We start from the raw sequence: 11,545 nt of genomic DNA on the forward strand, positions 1-11,545 counted from the left end.
TATGTGTTATAAGGAACATAGATTGCAAGCTCCACTGGGTCATGGATTGATTTAAATGTCTGAAATATTGTCCATAAAGTGCTGTGGATATGTGCACTATATCAATAATTGTTGGTAAAAAAAATAATAATAATGATAATAATAATAATATCTATGTACAGATAACAGAACATTTCAAAACATTTAGTTTTCAGGAAACAAAAACATCATTCCAGCTCTTAAACTAGACCTCTTCCAGAACCCACTTGGCCGCACTCTGGATGACATTATACATTGAATTTTGCCTTACTACCTCACAAACTTTGCAGAAAGTATATGATCTTCCAATCCTTGGTCTTACACGGTACCAAGATCTCCAGTTGAAATACTTCCTGTATTTCCCATCATCCTTGTCTAACTCCAGAAGAAAAGCTGCCAGCTCCTTGGCACTTGGGAATCATCAACATGAATAAAAGCATCTCCATGGACAAAACACTCATAGTTCTTGTGAGATGTCCCCAACACAACTGGCACCGCCCCTGAACCAAATGCATTTGACCAAAGTTTCTCAGTAATCCTTGTATTTCGTATTATCAAAGGCCAAACAAAATTTGTACTGAGATATGGTTGAATTGAAATCATCCCAGCTCAGTATCATGTGTTTTGCCCCATAAACTTATAGGGAATGTGTCTCTTTAGCTCCTCGTAATAACTGATGCGACGGACACTAGAGTACCATTTACTAACTACCCAGGACACAAGTTTAGATTTTGTTGGAATTGTGAAGTTTTGAGGCTCCTTCAATGTCACAATGTGACCATATGGGATGTATATATCTGAATCCTGATGGAATGTCATAGTCAAGTTGACCAAGTTATCCAGCATGTCCAAGTTTCTAATGATCAGTGGGGCCTCCATATTTTACCAAACCCAAAGTTGGAAATGAGGTCTTGGCTGTTGAGGCAGAAACATTTTGTTGTACATAATGTCTGCATGATGTAAGATGATGGCATCAGCAGCACTATACAGACTCCTACCTACTGATAGCTTGCACCTGGTGATGACATAGTCTTTGTAGCACCTATCTATTGGAAACACTTGGCCCCAAGGCCATTTCCAAATCAGGACAAGAGTCTCCTTCTCTTCTTTTGCTGGGTGTCACAGTTGGTGCTAGTGAGTTACCTGTATCAGGTGATGAACTGGAATCACTGGAGGCCGGCTGGACTGGAACCATGGGTAACATGAATAGCTCTTTTAATATAAGAAGTGGGTAGCAGTGAGAACTGCCTTTGGTGATGAGTGACTGGAACTGGAAACTTGAGACGTTGGAATGAGACCAGAAGGAACTTGGAGGGACCGGACTGGGACCGGCAGGTAGGCTGACTGAGCTGGTCGGGGTACCAGTAGATGATCTTGCAGGTGGATGGTAGCACGGAAGCTACTTGGTGCAGCTAATGAGCCGTGAGGTGAGTGGACTTGGAGGAACCGGACTGGGACCGGCAGGAAGCCTGACTGAGCTGGTCGGGTTACTAGTAGATGGGCTTGCAGGTGGATGGTAGCATGGAAGCTACTTGTTGGTAGATGTTGGTGGGTAGATGTTGGTAGCTGGGTGGCTACGTGGAGCGGCTGGATAGCCGTGGGTAGACACTGGTAGCTGGGTGGCTACGTGGAGTGGCTGGATAGCCGTGGGTAGACGCTAGTAGCTGGGTGGCTACGTGAAGTGGCTGGATAGCTGTGGGTAGACGCTGGTAGCTGGGTGGCTACGTGGAGCGGCCGTATAGCTGTGGGTAGGTGCTGGTAGCTGGGTGGCTACGCGGAGCGGCCAGATAGCCACGGGTAGATGCTGGTAGCTGGATGGCTACGTGGAGCGGCTGGGGTAGCTACGTGGAGTGGCTGGATAGCCGTGGGTAGACGCTGGTAGCTGGGTGGCTACATGGAGTGGCTGGATAGCCGTGGGTAGATGCTGGTAGCTGGGTGGCTACGTGGAGCGGCCGGATAGCCGTGGGTAGATGCTGGTAGCTGGGTGGCTATGTGGAATGGCTGGATAGCCATGAGTAGATGCTGGTAGCTGGGTGGCTATGTGGAGCAGCCGGATAGCCGTGGGTAGAGCGATGGTAATGTGGAAGCTACTTGGTGCAGCCTGGGAGCCGTGTGGAGAAGCTGGTAGCGTGGAAGCTACTTGGAGCGGCCTGGGAGCCGTAGGTGAGAGGCTGGTAGGGTGGATTGCTGAACGCAGCAGGCTTACGGATAGCACTGGTATAGGAACCAGCAGGAGCCTGGGACATACTGGTACTCAGAGGTACAGCTATAGCATAAGTTGTACACCACAGAATGTAACAAGATGTTCAATCACTGAGTGCTATTAGAGGAGGATCTATATACCTAGAGTCTGGCAGCGATTGGTGGATACAGACAGGTGGTCTGGCAGTGGCATTCTGAGTGGAGCAAGGCACAACATGCAGAGGGAGTAATCGTCTCTGCAGCCCTTGAGAATCAGGACCACACCTGTGATTCCAATTAAGACTAGCAGTGCTCACAGACAGAGCAGGGTCCAGGTGTTTAATCAGTGTGGGGGAGAGCAGTCTGCACACACAGAGATGTTACAGCCAGCATGATTCAGCCAGAGCAAATGTCCCAGGAGAATTACAAACACAGATCCATGGAGCAGCTGGCAGAGGTTAGTCACAAAAGGTAAAAACTAGCCAGGATTGTGACAGTACCCCCCTCTTCAAGGGTGGACTCTGAACACCCAAATAAATACATAGGAGAACATGAAAAAACGAGACACCCAGGAAACTGAAAAACTTTCTTCCAAACATGACATTACAGGAGCTTCAAACATAGGGACACCATCACTCTAGAAACATCTCTTTAGACATCCTCTTAATTCTTACATTTATTGGGATACCAGGAGTGGAAATTCTTCAAAGGAGATGTTTCAAGACCTTCGTCGATTCTTCTTTCTGCTGCGAGAACGTTTTGTGCCAACCAACGGATATGGGATCTCTGGTAACTCCTGTGGAAATACGTGACTGGAAAGGACAGGGACAAATGGCAGATGGTTTTCAGGGAATGGAGAATTATCATATGCAGGATCGAGTTCAGATTCCGAGTCAGTATCTAAAGGTAAAATCGAAGGTTTAGTAGGACTTAAACATTGATAGGACTCCTGGGAGGAACGAAGCAAAATATAACCAATTTTGATGGTGTTTTGGGAGTTACCGCAGTATGAAGAGGACAAGGAGGTGGGCGCACATCTCATATTCAGGGAAGTGGAGGACTCAGCAGAGGATGATTCTTTAGTAGGACTGACAGACTGCTTGGACCGATTTTCAGAACTGAGAATTTCACTAGAATTTCGTTTGACAGGTTTAAGACCAAATTCTTTAATAACAGCTTCACTGAAAGTCTTTATTTTTAGAAGCACAGGATCTTTAGACTCGATGAGAGGATTGGCCCAGTCGAACACCTTACCTCTAAAGGAAGAGAGAAGGTACTTAGTAAAGTTGGTAGGAGTGATACCACAAGCTGGATCTGCTTCCATGATTGCAGCATATTGCTCCAGTATTGCAAAGTATTGCGATAAGTCCCCATCAAAACATATATGTATCCTGGAGTATCCAATGAAGTTTGTGTGTTCGAGGATTGTGGAGCACATTCAGGTGCAGGGCTGGAAGAGACTTGAGGATGCTCTGATTGTTGAGGAATCAAAACAACTGAAGTTGACAGCTGTTCGGTACTTGGACCAACTAAAGGAACTGGAAGGAGTCCTGAGGAGCCAGAGACAGCAGCTTCAACATTCGAGGCTGAGAACAGGCTACAGAAACTGTCATCCTCTGGAACGATATTTTCAGGAGATGCTGAACAGGAGCCATGATCAGGATTAGTAGTACATGACACTTCTCCCTGGGAACTGGAACCCACTCCTGGGGCATGAGACTTGAGACCACCTCCTGGGGTGCGATACTTGAGGCCCCTTACTGGGGTGCGAGACTTGAAATCCCCTCTTGGAGTATGAGACTTGGGACCCCTTTCTAGAGTGCAAGACTTGAGACCCCCTCCTGGGGCATGAGACTTGAGACACCCTCCTGGGGCATGAGACTTGAGACCCCCTCCTGGGGTGTGTGACCTGAGACCCCCTCTTGGGGTGTTAGACTTGGGACCTCATCATGGGGTGCAAGTCTTGGGACCCCCTCTTGGGGTGAGAGACTTGGGACTCCCTCTTGGGGTGAGAGACTTTGGACCCCCTCTTGGGGTGAGAGACTTGGGACCCCGTCTTGGGGTGCGAGACTTGGGACCCCCTCTTGGGGTGTGAGACTTGGGACCCCCTCTTGGGGTGTGAGACTTGGGACCCCCTCGTGGGGTGAGAGACTTGGGACCCCCTCTTGGGGTGCGAGACTTGGGACCCCCTCCTGGGGCATAATTCTTGTAACCCACTCCTGGGGTGAGAGACTTAAGGTCCCCTCCTGGAGTACAGAACTTGACACTCCCTGTTGGAGTATGGGACCCAAAATCCCCTTCTGGGGAAGCTGACTCGACTTTTCCTTTTGGGGTATGGAACATGAACCCCCTTTTGGGATGCAAGGACAGAGACTTCCACCTGGGGTGAGTGACTCAAAACCCCTTCTTGGGTTACGAGACTTGAGGACCCTCCTGGGGTTGAGACTCTGGAGGCCCCTCCTGGGGTTGCCAACTGGAGTCTCCTAATGGAACAGGCAGAATCCAGGTTGGGATCAGAACAGGCAGAATCCAGGCTGGGACCGGAACAGACAGAATCCGGGCTGGTTCCGGAACAGGCAGAATCCGGGCTGGGACCGGAACAGGCAGAATCTGGGCTGGGACCGGAACAGGCAGAATCTGGGCTGGGACCGGAACAGGCAGAATCCGGGCTGGGACAGGAACAGGCAGAATCCGGGCTGGGACCGGAACAGGCAGAATCCGGGCTGGGACCGGAACAGGCAGAATCCGGGACGGGACCGGAACAGGCAGAATCCGGGACGGGACCGGAACAGGCAGAATCCGGGACGGGACCGGAACAGGCAGAATCCAGGCTGGGACCGGAACAGGCAGAATCCGGGCTGGGACCGGAACAGGCAGAATCCGGGCTGGGATCGGAACAGGCAGAATCCGGGCTGGGATCGGAACAGGCAATATCCGGGCTGGGACCGGAACAGGCAGAATCCGGGACGGGACCGGAACAGGCAGAAACCGGGACGGGACCGGAACAGGCAGAATCTGGGCTGGGACCGGAACAGGCAGAATCCGGGCTGGGATCGGAACAGGCAGAATCCGGGCTGGGATCGGAACAGGCAGAATCTGGGCAGGGACCGGAACAGGCAGAATCCGGGACGGGACCGGAACAGGCAGAAACCGGGACGGGACCGGAACAGGCAGAATCTGGGCTGGGACCGGAACAGGCAGAATCCAGGCTGGGACCGGAACAGGCAGAATCCGGGCTGGGACCGGAACAGGCAGAATCCGGGACGGGACCGGAACAGGCATTGAGACGTTGACACATAGTTATACTGCTGGAATTGCAAAGGGGACAGCTTTTGATAAAGTGGTCAGAAGCTCCACAATAGCGACAGAGATGTAAATCTTTATGCCGCTGGCGTTCAGCCACAGAGAGCTTGGAGCGCGGGTAACTTTGATGTCTCACTTTACTTGGCATGGAAGAATCTTTGGTTCTTAGAGATTCCCAGACAGAGTTTTTAGTTGAGACAGAGGTAGCTCTAACAAATTCAGGAATTATCTGAAAGATTTTGCTGAGTAGAGCCTGCAGCTGTTCCAGCAGTTGATGGAAAGTAGTTAGTGGTTCAGGTAAGATTTGGGTATCATCTAGCCGGTTAGTCAGAATTTGCAGAAGCTGTAGTACTCGATGCATTACCGCCTCCTCTGAAACCAAGTGAGTGATTAGGTTACGGAAAGCACTTGATCCAGGATTAGGTGCTTGATCCGCCACCATCGTTAGGCTTGAACATACTGTCACAATTGGTGCTAGTGAGTTACCTGTATCAGGTGATGAACTGGAATCACTGGAGGCCGGCTGGACTGGAACCATGGGTAACATGAATAGCTCTTTTAATATAAGAAGTGGGTAGCAGTGAGAACTGCCTTTGGTGATGAGTGACTGGAACTGGAAACCTGAGACGTTGGAATGAGACCAGAAGGAACTTGGAGGGACCGGACTGGGACCGGCAGGTAGGCTGACTGAGCTGGTCGGGGTACCAGTAGATGATCTTGCAGGTGGATGGTAGCACGGAAGCTACTTGGTGCAGCTAATGAGCCGTGAGGTGAGTGGACTTGGAGGAACCAGAATGGGACCGGCAGGAAGGCTGACTGAGCTGGTCGGGTTACTAGTAGATGGGCTTGCAGACAGATGGTAGCGTGGAAGCTACTTGTTGTGGCTTGGGAAGCCGTGGGTAGACGGTGGTAGCTGGGTGGCTGGTAGCTGGGTGGCTACATGGAGCGGCTGGATAGCCGTGGGTAGATGCTGGTAGCTGGGTGGCTACGTGGAGCGACCGGATAGCCGTGGGTTGACGCTGGTAGCTGGGTAGCTATGTGGAGTGGCTGGATAGCCATAGGTAGACGCTGGTAGATGGGTGGCTACGTAGAGCGGCCGGATAGCCGTGGGTAGAGCGATGGTAATGTGGAAGCTACTTGGTGTGGCCTGGGAGCCATGTGGAGAAGCTGGTAGCGTGGAAGCTACTTGGAGCGGCCTGGGAGCCGTAGGTGAGAGGCTGGTAGCATGGATAGCTGAACGCAGCAGGCTTATGGATAGCACTGGTCTAGGAACCAGCAGGAGCCTGGGACATACTGGTACTCAGAGGTACAGCTATAGCATAAGTTGTACACCACGGAATGTAACGAGATGTTCAAGCACTGAGTGCTATTAGAGGAGGATCTATATACCTAGAGTCTGGCAGCGATTGGTGGATACAGACAGGTGGTCTGGCAGTGGCATTCTGAGTGGAGCAAGGCACAACATGCAGAGGGAGTAATCATCTCTGTAGCCCTTGAGAATCAGGACCACACCTTGAATGTTGAAAGATATTTATCTTTAAATAAATAGTACAATTTTATATATTGATTGTGACTTCTTATATTGGGAGGACCATCTCTAAGAAGACATTGTTTTTTTTCTAGGAACACCCTATGAGATAACAGGATTTTATTCCAATACTATTAAATTGGCAGACATCAGGATCTTTAAGGTTTTATTTGGCCCAATTTACCATATGCGGCAGTAGACAGCGACACTGTTTTTTTATCTGTTACTCTGAGTATCCTGAGGAACACCTACCAGAAGGTTAGAAAGCCACAAGTGCAATCTGCAATTACAGATGGGTAATTAAATAAATACTTTGAGATTATACAGCAACTTAGTCTATAATGTGTCACGTGCATTAAATATTTTGCAAATTGCAACTTATATGTCCCATAATAGATTTGATGAAGAAGCTCAGTAATAGTGGGCCCAGACCAGACCTCCTCTTGCTTGCAATCCTCAATGGTCATGTGCCCGAGGACAGGAGTCTCCTCTCATCAAAGATTCGCTTTAAATGGCCACTGCAGTAAGTTTTCAGGGTTCATCTGGAGGTTCATTGAACCTGATCACAGGCAATACTTTGTCATATTCCCTCCCACTCTGGATGGGGCCGGAGTGTGTGGAAAGTAGCAAGTTGCTCAAAAATAGGTGGGACCAGAGTTTGAGGGAAGGAGCATGGTGATGGAGAAGAGGAGGGCCCGAAGTGCGAGGGAAGTAGCAGGGTGATGGGAGAGGGGATGAGGCCAGAGTGTGGGTAATGGAGGAGCGGAGGACCCAAAGTGAGAGGGAAGGAGCAGGGTGATAAGGGAAGGGATGGGGCCAGAGTGTGAGGGAAGGAGCAGGGTGATGGAGGAGAGTAGAAGCCGTTTGTGGGAGAAGGAGCAGGGTAATGGAACAGAACATGAGGCTTCAGTGTGAGGCTAAGGAGTAGGGTAATAGAGGACAGGAGAAAATGGAATGCGAGGGAAGGAAGAGGGTGATGGAGGAGAGGATGGAGTTGAAGTTAGATGGAAGGAGCATGTTGATGGAGGAAAGAAGGTGCCAGAGTGTGAGGGAAGAAGCAGGGTATAGTGGAGAGGATGGGGCAGAATGTGAGGAAAAGAGAAAAGTGATGGAGGAGAGGATGGGGCTAAGTGTGAGGGAAGGAGTAGGGTGATGATGGAGAGGATGGGGCTGTAGTGTGAGGGGAGGATCAGCGTGATGGAGGAGGGAATGTAGCCGGAGTGTTAGGGATGGAGCAGAATGATGGAGGGGAGCATGGGGCTGGATTTTAAGGGAAGGAGCAGGGTGATGGTGAGAAGAGAATCTGAAGTGTCAGGTAATGAACAAGGTGATGGAGAAGAGGATGGGGCTGCAGTTAGATGGATGGAACTGTTAGCAGAGTTGGTATTTTCCAGATCAGATCGCACCTTTTTTATACACTGTCAGTGGGAAACTTTTTGTGGTTAAACTATTTATAATAATAAACTGGTTTGGTGTAACAGCATACAGACATGACAGGTATACATATGAGCAATAGCATTACTTCAGCATCTCATCTTCTGGAACATTCCTGTAACAACAACAACCAAGTATATAACTGTATACAGACTGACAGCACATTGTAATGAGCTGTCATGACAGCTCATATCTGCATATATGCTGGTTCTGCCTTGTGTTACCTGTACCTGTTGCAAGTACACCTGGAACATTCATTGTGCTGCAAATCCACTCTGCAAGCCATTCGTGTTGTTATTCCATCCTGCATTATATGTACATATCTCTTGCTACTATTATACTCTGCAAAACACACACTGTTAATATATTGCTGTTCCATTCTGCACTATGTGTCATGCTGCAATTCCATACTGCCAGCTGCATGTGTATCTGATTTTACTGCTATACCATCTTGCAATAAATCTGTTGTTTGTGATTGCCACTATTTCATGTAGTTGTGTTTATATGTAATCATATTATGTTATTGTCTGCAGTGCACACTGCTCTGTGGTAATTACTAGAGATGTGCGCCGACCCCCGTGTTTTGGTTCTGTTTCTGTATCTCCTTGTGTTTTGGCTCTGGGTCTGGTTTTGGATGTTTTTCCTTGGTGTTTTGAATTTAGGTTTTGGATCTGTATTTTTAAAAAAAATTATATAAACAGCTAAAACCATATAATTTGGGCCTGCTTTTGTCCCTACAGTAATATTCGCCTTAATAACAATCATTTTCAGTAATTTCCATGCAATTTTAACCACCTGACAGCTCACAATATTGATTGCACTACTTTTCACCAATATAGGCCAAAGTCTGCAGCGAACTGGCTGGCTAAAGTAAGCAACAGAGCAGTGGCACAAAAAAATATAGGACATCTATGAAACATTGCCACACAGCAGTGGCAGACAGGATGGCAGTTTATTAAACTATAAAAATGTCAGTCGGCAATGCCCCAAATTGTGCAAAATGTAAAGCAAAGAGATGCAAGATGGAATTGTCCCTCCTACCCACTCTTATGTGGGATATTAAAAAGGACGCACAGAATAACAAACCAAGCACTTTAGCGACTAGGACTGATACTTTCATGGCTGAACTCCTTGGTTTGTACAACATTTGTAAAACATTTTTTGGAAGCACTACCTTCAATTTTTAAGGAGGAGGTTGATGATGAGGGTGTTGGGGGTGGAGATTGCATGTGCTGGTCCAAACTGCTGGTAGCTGATACTGGACTGCTTGTTATTAATTTACAAATTATTATAATTTTGTTAAACAAATTGCATGAACTCGCTGCAAATGACAAAACAGGGAGGAGGTGCGTAGGTGGTTAATGTCCCTTTCTCTGCTAACTTTGGCTTAACAAATAGAACAGATGCCTTCACAACAGAATTTAGATTAAAATAATTCCATACCCAAGAGGAGACTTTTCTGGCTTTCTTTTTATCATGAGCAAGAACTGCTGCCACTGATGGCTGATTTACGCAAACAACATCCTCACCATCCACATCCACGTCAGATAGGTCACAAATTTCCCCCTCATTCTACTTTTGCACTTCCTCCACACTATCACCCTCATTTTCTATTATTTCACCATCTAATACTAGCACAGCCGTCATGGTGTCAGTGATCTGCTGTGAAACTGGGTGAAAGCTGTTATACTTACTTCCTCTATCAAAGGACTGTTTAATAGTCAATTAGTTTTTTTTTTTAATTACTACTAGTAGTAGTCTTCTTGGTCCCTTTCTGGGATGAAGATCCACCCCCAGCAGCAGCAACAGCTATTATGTTCTAGAAAGTGCTAGATAAATAATAAGTAGAATCTGGTTGCTATGGGCAACATCATCTAAAAACCTGCACTTTAGTAAATATACCACTAGATTGCTACATTTTTCCTCTCCCAGTGCCATTTCTATTATTATTTATTTTTTATTGTGAGACTGACTATTTTTCACAGCTGCAGTTAAGCAGAGTAGTTTAATTCACAAATAACTGGGTTCTTTTCTACTTTCTTGCCCCTAATTCATGTTTGTGAATTTGCCATGTTCACCACATGTACTAAGGATTTCCACAGCATAACATTCCTTCCTGAGATATAACAGCTATTACAGTATATTATTGACTTATTTATAAACAGTTATTTATATTGCACACACATATTCCGCAGCGATTTACAGAGAAAATTTTGATCACTTACATCAGTCTATGGAGCTTACAATCTATATTCCCTATCATACGAACAAACTCAGTTGGGTTATTTTTTGCCAGAAGCTACTTAGCCTACCAATATATGTTTGGAGCGTTTATAATATATACACACAAACTATCTCCTTCCTTTAGTCAGCCTCTACATACATTATCATTTTTTACACAATCTGTTACAGTAAAAAGCAGGTTACAACAAGATACAAAATATAAGGGCAGATTTCTTACCTTTGTCAATTAAATATTGTGCTGTAATAAGTAGTGTTCTCTTCCTGAACATCTCTTTTTTGTACAGTATGTTCAAAGGACATACCAAACATATTACTCCCACCCACTTTGGCCAGAGTTTTTGTACTGCCTGAGAATTTAAATTAAGATGAGTGAAACTCCCATTGTTCACTTCATAGAACTAACTACAATACTAACTCAAAGGCTCCATTTTCGATACATTATTTATTTTATTATTGGTTGCAACAGAAAATAAAAGTAACACAATAATATCACTTAACTAATATTTTTTTGTAAAAATGTCCCCAAAAGTGTTAATGTTACTTTTATTGTCAAATTATGTAAATAATAGAAAGTTAACCATGATGCAGTATGTGTGTGTATGTATGTGTATATATATATTATTATTTTTTTAACAAATATGCTAATTTGTTACTGACATTCTATTCTATTAAATGAAGTTTAAATTGTTTATGTTTATGCAATTTTGCTACAAAAAAAATCATCCATTTTGGGGACTTATATTTAAAAAATATATTTTATACAGTCTTTCTATTTGGAATTGGGATTTCGACACCTATCTTTAGTCCCCTGTCGGCCTGTCAGTGTTGAGATATCGG

At 46.2% G+C, this 11,545-nt stretch overlaps 1 pseudogene; it reads right to left on the reverse strand.

Annotated features, from left to right (window-relative positions):
• Positions 1 to 223: 223 nt before the first annotated feature.
• On the reverse strand, positions 224 to 1,137 carry LOC148453457 (4-galactosyl-N-acetylglucosaminide 3-alpha-L-fucosyltransferase 9-like; annotated as a pseudogene).
• Between the last annotated feature and the right edge of the window lie 10,408 nt (positions 1,138 to 11,545).

This window comes from Taudactylus pleione, unplaced genomic scaffold (assembly GCF_031769625.1).
Source record: "Taudactylus pleione unplaced genomic scaffold, aTauple2 ptg001150l, whole genome shotgun sequence".
NCBI classification, from domain to species: Eukaryota; Metazoa; Chordata; class Amphibia; order Anura; family Myobatrachidae; genus Taudactylus; species Taudactylus pleione.